At 31.2% G+C, this 12,500-nt stretch overlaps 1 protein-coding gene across 2 annotated transcripts in view; it reads left to right on the top strand.

Annotated features, from left to right (window-relative positions):
• LOC142351460 (uncharacterized) overlaps nt 1-12,500 on the top strand; it is a 104,885-nt gene that overhangs the window by 27,235 nt on the left and 65,150 nt on the right. The window contains exon 1 of one of the 2 annotated variants that reach the window (XM_075403483.1): nt 4,086-4,437. The exons of the other annotated variant lie outside the window; for it this stretch is intronic. The gene's annotated coding sequence lies outside the window, so the exon portion shown is untranslated. Of the gene's footprint in view, nt 1-4,085; nt 4,438-12,500 lie in introns of those variants that run through there. 2 annotated transcript variants of the gene reach the window in all.

Genomic DNA, 12,500 nt, shown 5'->3' with positions numbered 1-12,500 from the left:
TGCCAAGATCTTTCTACACATTTTAAATTTAATACAATTCTTAACCTTCTCAATAGATGCTATTTATTTCTTCATAATTCTTATGACTACATTGCCATTAAACTATGCTCTGTTTTTTATAGTTCATACTCAAAAGAATAAACAATCCTTTCTTTTAAATTTTTTTCTCTGTTTTTTAGAAATGAAACATTTTGCTGAGCAAAAATTGCTGGAATTAGAGATATAAATGTTCAGGCACGTTGAAAGGTTTTCTTGCCTTGCTATAAAACTGGAAATTGTTTTGTTAGTCGATATTTATTTTTATGAAAAAAAATGACTGCCTATTGGCTATATGTGAGCTTTGAAACGGGGCTGTAAACTCAAACATTATAAAATCATCCAGTTTCGAGTTAGTGGAATTATTTTTTTTTGACTGATGTTTTTTATTTAAGATCTACATCTCAAATTATTTCCGATCTTCCGATTTATGAAACGAGCTGTGTTCGGCCTTTGTTTTCGGAGAAAAGATGACTGTTTGTACTCATTGGTATCAAAATTTGTAATTTCATTTCCTTGAACGTTTTTTCTTGAAATACATAATTTGAATTCTGAGGAAGAAATTAACCCCATGTCTCATGCATTCACACAACCAGATCAAGACCTCCCTAAATAAATCCCTTGTGCATTTTTGCAATTAAGTTTGACGTTTATTTCATCGGCCTTGCTCAAAATTTTTGACAATTGTGGAACCAGAAAAACTTTTTGGTTGTGATCATTTATTGGGAGACAATTCGTGATTATATATTCAAGTTCAAATGCGAAATATATCATTTTCTGTGTGAAAAAACAATGATGTATAATTTCGAAATATATGATATTACAACACAATATTATGAATAGATTTCAAAAATAATTTACGAAATTTTGGAGATTTACAAATTAGATAACACGTGGATTGAAAACCGATAACAAAGTTGATTGTGCCATTCTCATTACATTTTTCCCTGAAACACCAATTAAAATCGAATCTTTTAGCTGAAAAACTGAAAGTTTTTGTGAAATAGTTTCTAAAATTCAGAATTAGCCAGCCTTTTTCTTCTCATTTGTTGTTTTGTTTCCTACTGTAGTTCTTGAGAGTAAAAAATTATTAATTATGGCATTAGAAATCAACTTTCTCAAATCACGCCCACTGATGGCATCCATTATTTTTTCGACTTCCCCGTGATTTATCAGTCTGACCTTTTATAGGTACAAATTGAAAACTTTTTAGTTGTGCTTATTGATATATTATGAACGATAGAAACCAATTGAAATTGATTATTTCCCCTTCCTTCTGACAGCAACGACTGTTTTTATGCTTAAAGCAAAATGCTTCTAAGGAATATTGACGTTAATGGTTTCTAATAGAATTTAACAAAAACGGAGTTTCCTCTGAAACCTGATGTTTTTTCACTTGAATGATATTTTGGTCACTTAGTAGTCCTAAATTGACGTCAAAATTTCAACTTGAACTTAGTTGGCTTTCCAATAGACTCTAACAAAAACGGTTTCTGTCAAGTTGCTTCTAATTAAAATTGACGTTTTTCACTTATGATGTAATTTTGTTCACACAGCAATCTTGAATTGACTTCAAAATTTCATTTTGTGGAAAAGGCTATGATGGGTAATTTGGGCTTGTAAACGTGAATGAAAATAAGGGGGGAGCTTAAATTAAACGGTTTTTACATATACTAAGCAATATGCGATTAATTGAAAATTTTCGCCCAAGATTGAATGTTTTATTAAACTTAAATTCAATCTAGAAAGACCCACGAGCAAAAATTCCGCTAGTAGAATTGTAGACAAGAAAGCACATTAACAACCTTTTATTGCCAAAAATTTATCTCCTTTATTGACGACAATAGTTGCATATCATAGCCGAAATGAAGGAAATGAAAACTTCAATAGTTATTATAAAAATAAAAATTATAAATTTTATCCAGATAATTTTGTTTCCAAATTTCCTTAAATTTGAAGTTAGCGAAGTATTTTATTAATTTAGTTAGATATAAGGCCATTTTTAATCATTTCCCCCAGAAATTGACAAACTGGAATTCTGTTTCTACTTTACAATTGATTACGTATTTTTCAGGACCCAAAAACTTCACATTCAAGCCCAGACCAATTATCATCAATTCAGCGTTCACAAACATTGCATGAAAACATTGATTGCGACGATTTCTTTGGTTTTCACTCTGGGCACCCCAGTTTTGCTGTTCACTAAACATCTTTGAGACAGTGTTATTATCAAAATTACTTTGAGATCATAGCGTTAATCAAAATTAGAAAAGAATGTAGTCGCTCGTAAAAGTTTTAACAGTTTTATTTAAATTCAATTGCTCAATTCAATCATGGTAATGTTTGCACTTTAAATTATTGATCGAAATTTAGTTTTAATTTTTGAGGAGTCGTTGAAATTTTGCCGTGACTGCAAAATTTTTATCCGGTATATTTCATCAAAAATTTGTACCATCCCTTCTTAAAAAATTCTTTTAAAGTTATAGTTGTAAGCGTATGTAGGCAACAGTGAGAGGAAAAAAAATAGTTTAAATTTCAAATATCTTTAATAGAAAAATTCAACTAAATTTGCAGTTTTCTATAAGTGCTGAATTAAGAACGACATCAATGTTACATTTATGATAGAGTTTTTACTACTGTTAAAGGTTTTCTTCTCCAAAACTTTTAAAAACAACTGTGAGTTGACATACAAAAAACGCGCATTTTTTTCGAAAATTTATCTTGCTCACTGAAGTTGAATAGACGTTTGAAACTGATTCAAATTGCATGCATTCCAAAAAACTGATCAACTGCTATGACTAAAATTGGTTGCATATAAATTGCCATATAGATTAAGTACTACCCGAGTGGACTGGGGTGGTTATCTCGTACGATCTTGTAAGGTTCTGGCGGAATCGTACAGGAGGATGCATCGTCTTACAAGAATTTCTGACAAGAATCTTACAAGATAAGCATTCGTCTTACACGATGCTTATAAGATAAAAATTCATCTTAAATGATTCTTACAAGATTAACCGTTGTCTTGCAAGAGTTTTGCAAGGCAGCGGTTCATCACTGAACTAGAATACACTGCACAAAAAAATTGGAGACTATTCACATGACGAAAAACATGTAATTTCTTTTCAACAGTGTAAAACTTGAAAGTCAAAAACATGATTTTGAATAATCAATTATTACCCAGTATTTATTAATTGAAAGATACGAATATGGGTACTTTTTTCTGTTTCTCCAGATTGAATGCAATGAGAATACACCTAATTGAAAACAAATAATTCTGCTTTTTATAATTCATAAGAGCACAAATATGAGAAAATTTAATTATTCACGCGTTTCATTTTTTGGCCTTGATATTTCATTAATATTTTGTACTGATGCAGTAAAATTTGTTATTTTGAAAAGCATATTCAATCAAATTAATGCATAAAAATATTAGTCAAAAATACGCAACCAACTCTCAAAATTTCACTGCATTAAGTGAAGAAATCTGCGCGCAAAAGAGCCAATGAGAATGCAGCTCAACCGGAACGAACTTGCAAGAATCTTACAAGATAGCCATTCATCTTGTAAGATCTTACAAGATAAGCATCAGTCGTAAGAATTTGGTCAGAACTTATAAATTAACCATCTTTTATAAAAATCTTGCAAGATCTTACAAGATAACCATTCTCTCTCTTCCGGGATAGTCAAGATGCTTCCATCCATCTATAAAATTAAACCATTTTTTACCTGAAGAAATTTGAACCGCGGTTTTTCCCTAGCTTTGTTTTTGTATACTGAATTTTTATAACAGTTGTCTCTCTATTTTTAACAACGCCATATTTTAACGACTCAAATGAACAACGCCATATTTTTTTTACTTGAAATCAATCATTTGCAATCATTCGGTGTAGCTGAATTTATTCAGTATATCATATGTTTTGAACTGAATTTCTGACATTTGAAACCGTGACAGTCAATTTTGTACCTCTTTAGGGAAAAGTCCTGGTAGCTGCTTGTTGCTTTCAAGAATGCAAATTTTAAATGGCCCGATTTAAAACGTGACAGCTTTAATTGAATTACTTGATTCTTAACAATTGGCTACCTTTCCTTATCCTAAAATTTTCCCAATATCCAAATTTTTGCCACCATTGACTCCCCGACGCAACTTGGTGCTTTTACAGTTAGAAAAATTAGTCATTTTAGCACTGAAAAATTCACCAAATAAAGGAATGGAACAAGAAAATTTTTGTCGATGCCGGGAGCGTAATTTTAATAACTAGTGAAGAACATAAAGGATATTGAACCACTTTCAAAGGATATTGCTTCAACTTAACTAAAGTTTCTTTCAATTTCAGTACAGAAATCAGTCTGTGAAATCTTTTCGATTCCGCGTGAAGTCAATTTTTTAGCATCATCAAAAAGGTAAGAAAAATTGTTACTGAGAACCAAATTTAACTACTGAGTTCCCAAAATTTAAATTCAATTGTATTAATAAATTTAACTGTTTTGCATAACTCGTTGTCTATAATAATTGTTTATTGGGCTTAACAAAGCTGACCAGCTCATCGAGATATGAGCCAACTCGGGTTCACTTTTCGCTTGCACACTATACATTATGAGTTTGGAGAAAAGGAGTTTAATAATTACTTTAGTTATTTTTTGGGGCTTAAACAAAAAATTAATAAGTTATAAAGCTGCTTCTTTTGTGAGGGGTGATCAATTAAATCCAGTGAATTGACAACTTTATGATTACTTTTGCAGAAAAACAAACTTTTTTTAAATCAAAATTTTAAAATTTTCAACTGGTTGTAGGCGTGGTTTCATTAATTTTGGTCGATAATTATTTAACTTTGTTAATTTGTTATTTAAGTCAGCCTTAATTTTTGCCCGCATCTAAATGGTAGATAAAAATTGATTTTAGCAGATTTTTTTACTAAATTATTAATCGTCTAAAGAAGGCTGATTCGGACAACATAACACACTATAATGCATCAAAGTCGATTTCTTTGAAAAAATTGTGAAATATTTCTTTGCAATTACATCTGATTACATCTCATCTCACACCAATTATTTGGAAAAAGTTAATGATCTGACCCACTTCAGCGGGGGGGGGGGGGGGGGGTAAAAGCTCAACTGCGTTTTTTGTTCAGTCAATTTTCGCCGATCGCTATATTCATCGCCCAGAGTTTTGGGTTGTATTATTAGAAAACTTGTTAACCGCGGAACTTAAAATGTTTTCTTTAATTTTGCGTTTTTCAAGGTAAAACGGGGGTTTAAATCTTGTAAATCGAGTTTGATAAAAATAAGATAAAATTGTTAACGATAGTTTCATTGGCTTTACGTTTGATAATATAATTTGATTTATTGAATTCTTCGGACCAACTGCTTTGGTTTTATTTTTCCTAATTTTTGAAAAACTCAGCTTTTTTAAAATGAAAAATGGTGTCAAATATCTTTCCACTTTGTACAGAATGGCTTATAATGCAGATATCAAAACTGCTAACACAATCTCTGTTTATTCAGATAAGGCCTTTTCACCTCTTGTTCCTGCGAAAATCTAGATCTAACATTGTAACGTATCTAGGTTAAATTAAATTGATCTTAGCTTCGGTAAAATGAAATTTTAGTTTGCGAAAAAAAGTATTGCATAATTATTTGAATTTGCGTTTTTTAAGAGCCGGTTAGTGATTGCAAAACCAATCTCATTGTTGAGTTTTGCAATGAAGAAAGTTTAAGATTATAATTCGGGTTTGTCCTTTATCAATTTTTTGCATTTTTTTCACCCGAAACTCAGGGAAATTTGTTTTCAAAACAAAATTTGAATAGTAAGAGGTCGCATTTAAGTGCAAATTAGGTTCAATGAATACAAATTGTTCTTTTCTCAGTAAAAATGATAGATTTTATGGCTCCGCTAAATGGTTTTCCTAATGTTTTAATGATATCTTGACTTTCGCTAGCATTTCATGTTGCTTTTGTAGTCTTTCGACTGTGTATAATTATTCAAAGGACTAATTGGTCATGTTAGGAGATACCGAAGAAACTCTTTATCGGTTTCAGTTGATGCATTATGGTTCTTCGCCAATAAAACTCGATAATAATCCAAAATCATCATCTAGTTTGGATATAATCACTTTTTGGTAAAACTAGCTTTTTTAGAAATATCTAGAAATTTTTTTGGTTTAAGGACAAAATCAGCAATAGAGAGATGATTTCTTGCTGATTTGTGGAATTTTACGGTTCAAGAAAAATTGGGATTGCAATGGGGTGCTGTACTTTAGAAAAAAAAGATTTTGGCATTTTTGTATGTGTGTTTTTAGGTTAAATAACCTAAAAGTACACACACAAAAATGCCAAAACCTTTTCAAATCCAGAACGATTTCAAATCTCAGCTCGGTTGTTGCCAAGTAAAATTGATTTGCAAGTGGAGGCAACTGAAAATAGAGTACAATATCAGCAAAAAGCATATGTTGTTTCAGCTTCAAGCTTTTTGTGAAAGTTGAGTTTTTTCTGTGTTTGTTGGTTTTTTTTAGTCTTTTTGAATTAGTCGCAGTAATGTAATATCTGACTGGCTTCCTGGGCAGTAACAAAGCAATCTTTGTGTTGAAAGCGTATGGTTGAAATCACTCCAAAATTTTTTTCGCTCTGTGTTTTGCCTATTTTGATCCTATTTCTGCCACCCTGCATATTTCATTAAAAGACAGACCTCATTTTTTTGGTGAGTAAAATATGATTCAATCATTAGCGATGTTTATTCAATTAGAAAATGGTTTTCTGGCGTTGACACTAGGAGCTTTTAAAACAATGTTTTAATTGTTGACATTGTCTACCTTTTGAAGTTCTTTTTTTTTTCTGTCTCGTTCGATTATCGCATTAAAGGCACATTAATTTAAATAGAAATAACGTTTAATCGATTATATTCAATATTTGTAGTGAATGGATTATGATGTTATAGGCTCTGACACCGTTTCCAAAAAATGGACTTGATGGTTTTTGCCTGTTTTTGTTTTTACGATCGTATTTAAATCAAATTTATATTAGCAATTTAATTTTCAGTTTGAAAAGAAACCTGAAAATGTGTTTAATAGGTAAGATTTTGCCTCAATTTTATGAACTACAAAAAATTGGGCTAAAAAGGAACAGCTGGTAAAGTGAATTTAGCTAAGTACATGTTCCCCATGACTTTTTTTTATTTTTTAGAAAATTTTGCTGGATGAATATACAAATGAGTGCTTGGCACTGAAATTGATTTGTATTATAGCCCACTGTAGTTTCTATTAACTCTACCATTTCTTTTTTTCATAGAAACGAAGTTCAAACGCTATTACGCTCACAATTGATCTCTTGAGGATAAAAACAATATTAAGTTATATTATTGAAGGCTATAAGATCATAAGGTTTTTCATACGTTTTAGGCATTGTGTTGCTTGCTGGATACATTTAATTTGTTTTTCCATGAATTTTTGCTATGAGAGGAAGTAGAAAACTCCGAGAATCTCGGACTCTCGAATTTGAAAAATTTAAAACTAAAAATTTGATTAAACTGAAATTTATTATCTGAAAATGTGAAACATAGTAACGCCTCTTTTTTATTTGATTTGCCGCAATTTATCATTATTAAACCAAGTCTTCAGCAGAAACAAAGGATTACATTTCTCCTGAGAGTTTTAAGTCTAACGGAAATCCGACTTTTTTCTTTCAGTTTTATTCTCTGAAAGAAAAGCTTTTTTGAACCAATTTCCTCAGATTTGAGAAGTCCAATATTTCATATTTTGTCTTCTTTGTTAACTACATTTCAATTCAAGACTATCTCATCCTCAAAAACTCTTAAAAAACTACATTTTACTACAGTAAAAATGTCGATCCATGCAGCAAATAATAAATCTTATCTATATTTGACGCAAATTTCAGTGACAAGTTGCTCACATGCGACAGTAACGGAAGCCAATGTGTGCTTGCGCAACAACCAGTCTGTGAATCCTGGCTGTTAAATTTATCAACAAATTATCAAGCCGAGAAGGCGAATGTAATTTTTCTAAGTGATACGGACTATAGCTACTTATAAAGTAATCTACAATTAGAAAATGTGATATTCAACTACACTAAAAATCATTTTGAGATTATGATGCCCACTGAATCCAATGTTTGATAACAAACGATAAATCTTATTTAAACTTGACAATTTTTGATATTATCATGGCGATTCTTTCCTGCTTATCTTTTCAAGATATTATTTCTTGAATTTCTCGCAAAAATCTTGCATGTCCAAAATATCTTTCTGACGGTTTTCGTGCCGCACGTTTATATCATGTTAAAAATTAGTGTGTATCAATTTTCATTTCATTGGGTGTCAATATTACCTCAAAATTTTTTAATCTAATTATCCGTTTCTTTTATGTATTGCCATTTTTCCACGTTAAGTTTTTTGACACGTTAAGTATTCCATATTCGGCACCGGCTCTCAAATTTTAACAACTTTTAAGGGGCATGAAAAATTTTTTCATCAGTCTCGTAATATAAACTGATGTCAGCCCTATGACAGAGTTTTTTGGTCATTTGAAAACGCTGTTTGGCTGAAGGTACCTCAATTGTTTAGGAATAATTGATATGTAGGCTGTTGGAGGCGTATGATATTAGACGAAAGCTCGAAGAGGCGAAGTCAATTTTTGTGGTCATTAGGCAAAATTTTTCAACTATTTTTTTTGCGGAAAATAGGCAAAACCAATTAAAACACTTAAAAACGTTACGTCAATATCCGCTTGAAGCTGTAAAGTACTCTATTGTCCATAAATATTGTCTTAACATGAAATGGGATTGATTGAATACCACCTTTCACATCCTTTGTACGCTCCTTGGTAATATCCGAGAAGGGGATTCTGTTAAAATTTACCGCAGAATGAGTAAATACTATTTTTTTTAAAAAAATATGCGTCATTCTTAATAGATGCGAGCTCGTCATTCTTAGTAGATGGGAGCTATTTGAGGCGGTTAACTTCCAGATAATCGTTGACATAACTATGGGATACAAGTAAACTGAAATGAGGCGACTTTACAATATGGAAAAACCAATTTTCGGTTGATTCTGTGATCCATGTTTATATGAGTTCTTATTAAGTTGACAATTGTTAGGGAGATTTGGGTACTTCATAGCGTCAAGCCGATTTTGAATTACCGTCATTATGTGTTTTAATTAGTTTTCGCCTAACTTGCACAAAAAGTTATTTGAAAATTTTCACCTAGTGGCCACAAAATTGGCTTCGCCTAATCGAGCTTCCGCCTAATTTACCATCCACAGCCTGTCGTTAACATTCTTAGTAATCTTGCTTTTGTGAAAATCATTTTTCCTCGAAAATATTTTTTTCATGGTAAAAAGTGTCCTGATCAGAAATTGATCACAGAAAAATACAGACTTGAGATACCATAATTCAGTGCTGATTTACTATGTTACTATGATCCCAGAAAGTAATTCCAAGAAAATCCAAATGACTTGATTTGGCAAGCTCATTGACAACTTTCTGGGCAAAGGCATTCACAGGGCGCTTGTTTACTTTAAAAATTTAAAAAAATAGATTTAGCGAAATTTCGTCCACTTTGTTCTGAAGTCAAAGCGGGTCTGGGTCTACGCCTTTTCCGATTTTCTCATGCCCAATTTGCCCTTTTTCCTACCCAATGTGGTATCAGGTGTGAAATCAATTTTGTACTAATCACTATCCAGAAAATTGTCGACTTCAAGGAACAATTTTATTCCGCAATTATACTGCTAAATACTAAATCGCGTGAAATCTAAAGGTGAGATTTTTAAGTGATCCAATATTTATCTTATGTTCTTGTAAGAAACTAGGGATAACTTTATAAATTGCCAAGCCTTTTCTTTAGAAAATATTTTGTTTGGATAAATGTTTGAAAATAAACCATCGTGTGTTTGCTGTGTCAATATTGTTCGCAATTTACAGGAAATTTATTTTTTTCCATACCCGAGTGAACTGGGGATGGTTATCTTGTAAGATCTTGTAAGATTCTGTCAGAATCTTACAAGAGGATGCATCGTCTTACAAGATTTTCTGACAGATTCTTACAAGATAAGCATTCGTCTTACAAGATTCTTATAAGATAGGCATTCGTCTTACAAGATTTTTACAAGACAAGCATTCGTCTTACAAGATCCTTATAAGATAAACAATCGTCTTGTATGATTCTTACAAGATTAACCGTTGTCTTGCAGGAATCGAAATACAGAGGACTGAAACACACAGCGCATAAAAAATTTGGAGAAGATTTCCAAGACGAAAAAACGTGAAATTTGTTCTAAACAGTGCAAAACTTGAAAGTCAAAAAAAATTCTTTGAGTAATAAATTTACACCCAGCATTAAATAGAAAGTGCGAATATGGGTTTTTTTGTTCCTCCAGATTGAATGCAATGAGAAAAAATTGATTTAATATTAAACAAATCTGCATTTTTTTATTCATAAGAGCATGTTAATTTCTTTCACGTTTTCAGTTTTTTCGCAATAAGTCAAAAGTAAAAGTTGATAATTTTGTACTGGTGCAGTAAAACTTATGTTGAAAAGCATTTTTCAATCAAATTAATGAATAAATATATCAGTCAAAATACGCAAACACTTCTCAAAACTTCAACGCATTAAATGAAGAAAATTGCGCATTAAAGAACCAATGAGAATGCAGCTCAACCGGAACGAACTTGCAAGAATCTTACAAGATAACCATTCATCTTGTAAAATCTTACAAGACAACCATTCATCTTGTAAGATCTTACAAGATAACCATTTTTTGTTAGAACTTATAAGATAACCATCTTTTATAAGAATCTTGTAAGATCTTACAAGATAGCCATTCTCTCTCGTCCAGGGTATGATCAGAAACTTTCAGAAGTGGGATACGTGCCACTTGGCGTCCATAATTTTGATGAATTACTTAAAATTCAAAACCAACCTTGCAGACATTATTTTGCGCAGATTGCTAAGAAAAAACCCATCAATTCTGTATAATGTTGGTAAAAAAATGGTCATTTAATATTAAATGACTATTTTTGACCAACATTTTACAGAATGGACCGGTTTTTTCTCCGAGCAATCTGCGCAAAATAATGTCTGACAAGGTTGGTTTTGTTATGTGTGTGTGTGTGTGTGCGTGCGTGTGTGTGTGTGTGTGTGTGTGTGTGTGTGCGTGTGCGTGTGTGTGTGTGTGTGTGTGTGTGCGTGTGGGTGCGTGTGTGTATGTGCGCTTTTACACACGACGCGCGAATTGAAATTGACCGTTCTCCACCAGGATTGTTAGCAATACACACCAAACGCTCTGAAGGTTTTTGACGGGCATGTTAGATTTGATCGTTTTTTCATACTTAAGAAAAGAAGTTTTTGATTTTTGAAGTTGTTTTTAGGAGTATGACCATTTTGATTGCTTTCTAAACCTATATATGTTTAGAAAGCAATCAATATGGTCATATTCCTAAAAATATCTTCAAAAATTTCTTTTCTTAAGTATGAATATGATCAAACCAGCATGCCTGTCCAAAACCTTTAGGGCGCTTGGTGTTTATTGCTAACAATCCTGGTGGAGAACGGTCATTTTTTCTGATTAATTTCAAGTCGCGCTTCGTGCGTAAGCGCGAACACACACACACACACACACACACACACACACACGCACGCACGCACGCACACGCATACACACACAAACGCACACACACACACACGCGTGCACACACAAACGCAAATACACACACGCACAAATACAAACACGCAAGTTTACCACAAGTGTTCGTATAAAAAATGTACAACAATTACCAGAATAATGTAAAATAATCAATCAGAAAGTAGGACAATTGTTTATAGACGAAAAATATAATATCGATTGATTGAAACACTGACTTCATAATGATCATAGGATTAATGTCCTCGTTTCAATAGAAAATTTAATGTAATAAAAATTTAGAGTTGGTTTTGCACAGCCAAATCAGCTTAAACAAAAAATTTGACCGATACTTGGTACAAACCTCGATATAACGAATTAATAAAGCAAATTTGTACCAAGCAGTGAAACAATCCAAACTAAAAGTAACCAAAATAACTCACGAAACACAATAACCAACAAAAAAACAGATAAACTAATATATATATATATATATATATATATATATTAAAATTTATATATATATATATATATATATATATATATACCTATATATATATATATATATATATATATATATATATATATATATATATATATATATATATATATATATATATATATATATATATATATATATATATATATAGGTATATATATATATATATATATATATATATATAAATTTTAATATATATATATATATATATATATATATATATATATATATTAAAATTTATATATATATATATATATATATATATATATATACCTATATATATATATATATATATATATATATATATATATATATATATATATAGGTATATATATATAT

The sequence above is a fragment of the Convolutriloba macropyga genome, chromosome 13, assembly GCF_964194025.1.
Source record: "Convolutriloba macropyga chromosome 13, txConMacr16.3, whole genome shotgun sequence".
Lineage (NCBI taxonomy): Eukaryota > Metazoa > Xenacoelomorpha > Acoela > Convolutidae > Convolutriloba > Convolutriloba macropyga.
Note: the sequence above shows the minus strand (reverse complement) of the source record. Positions and strands in the feature narration are given on the sequence as shown.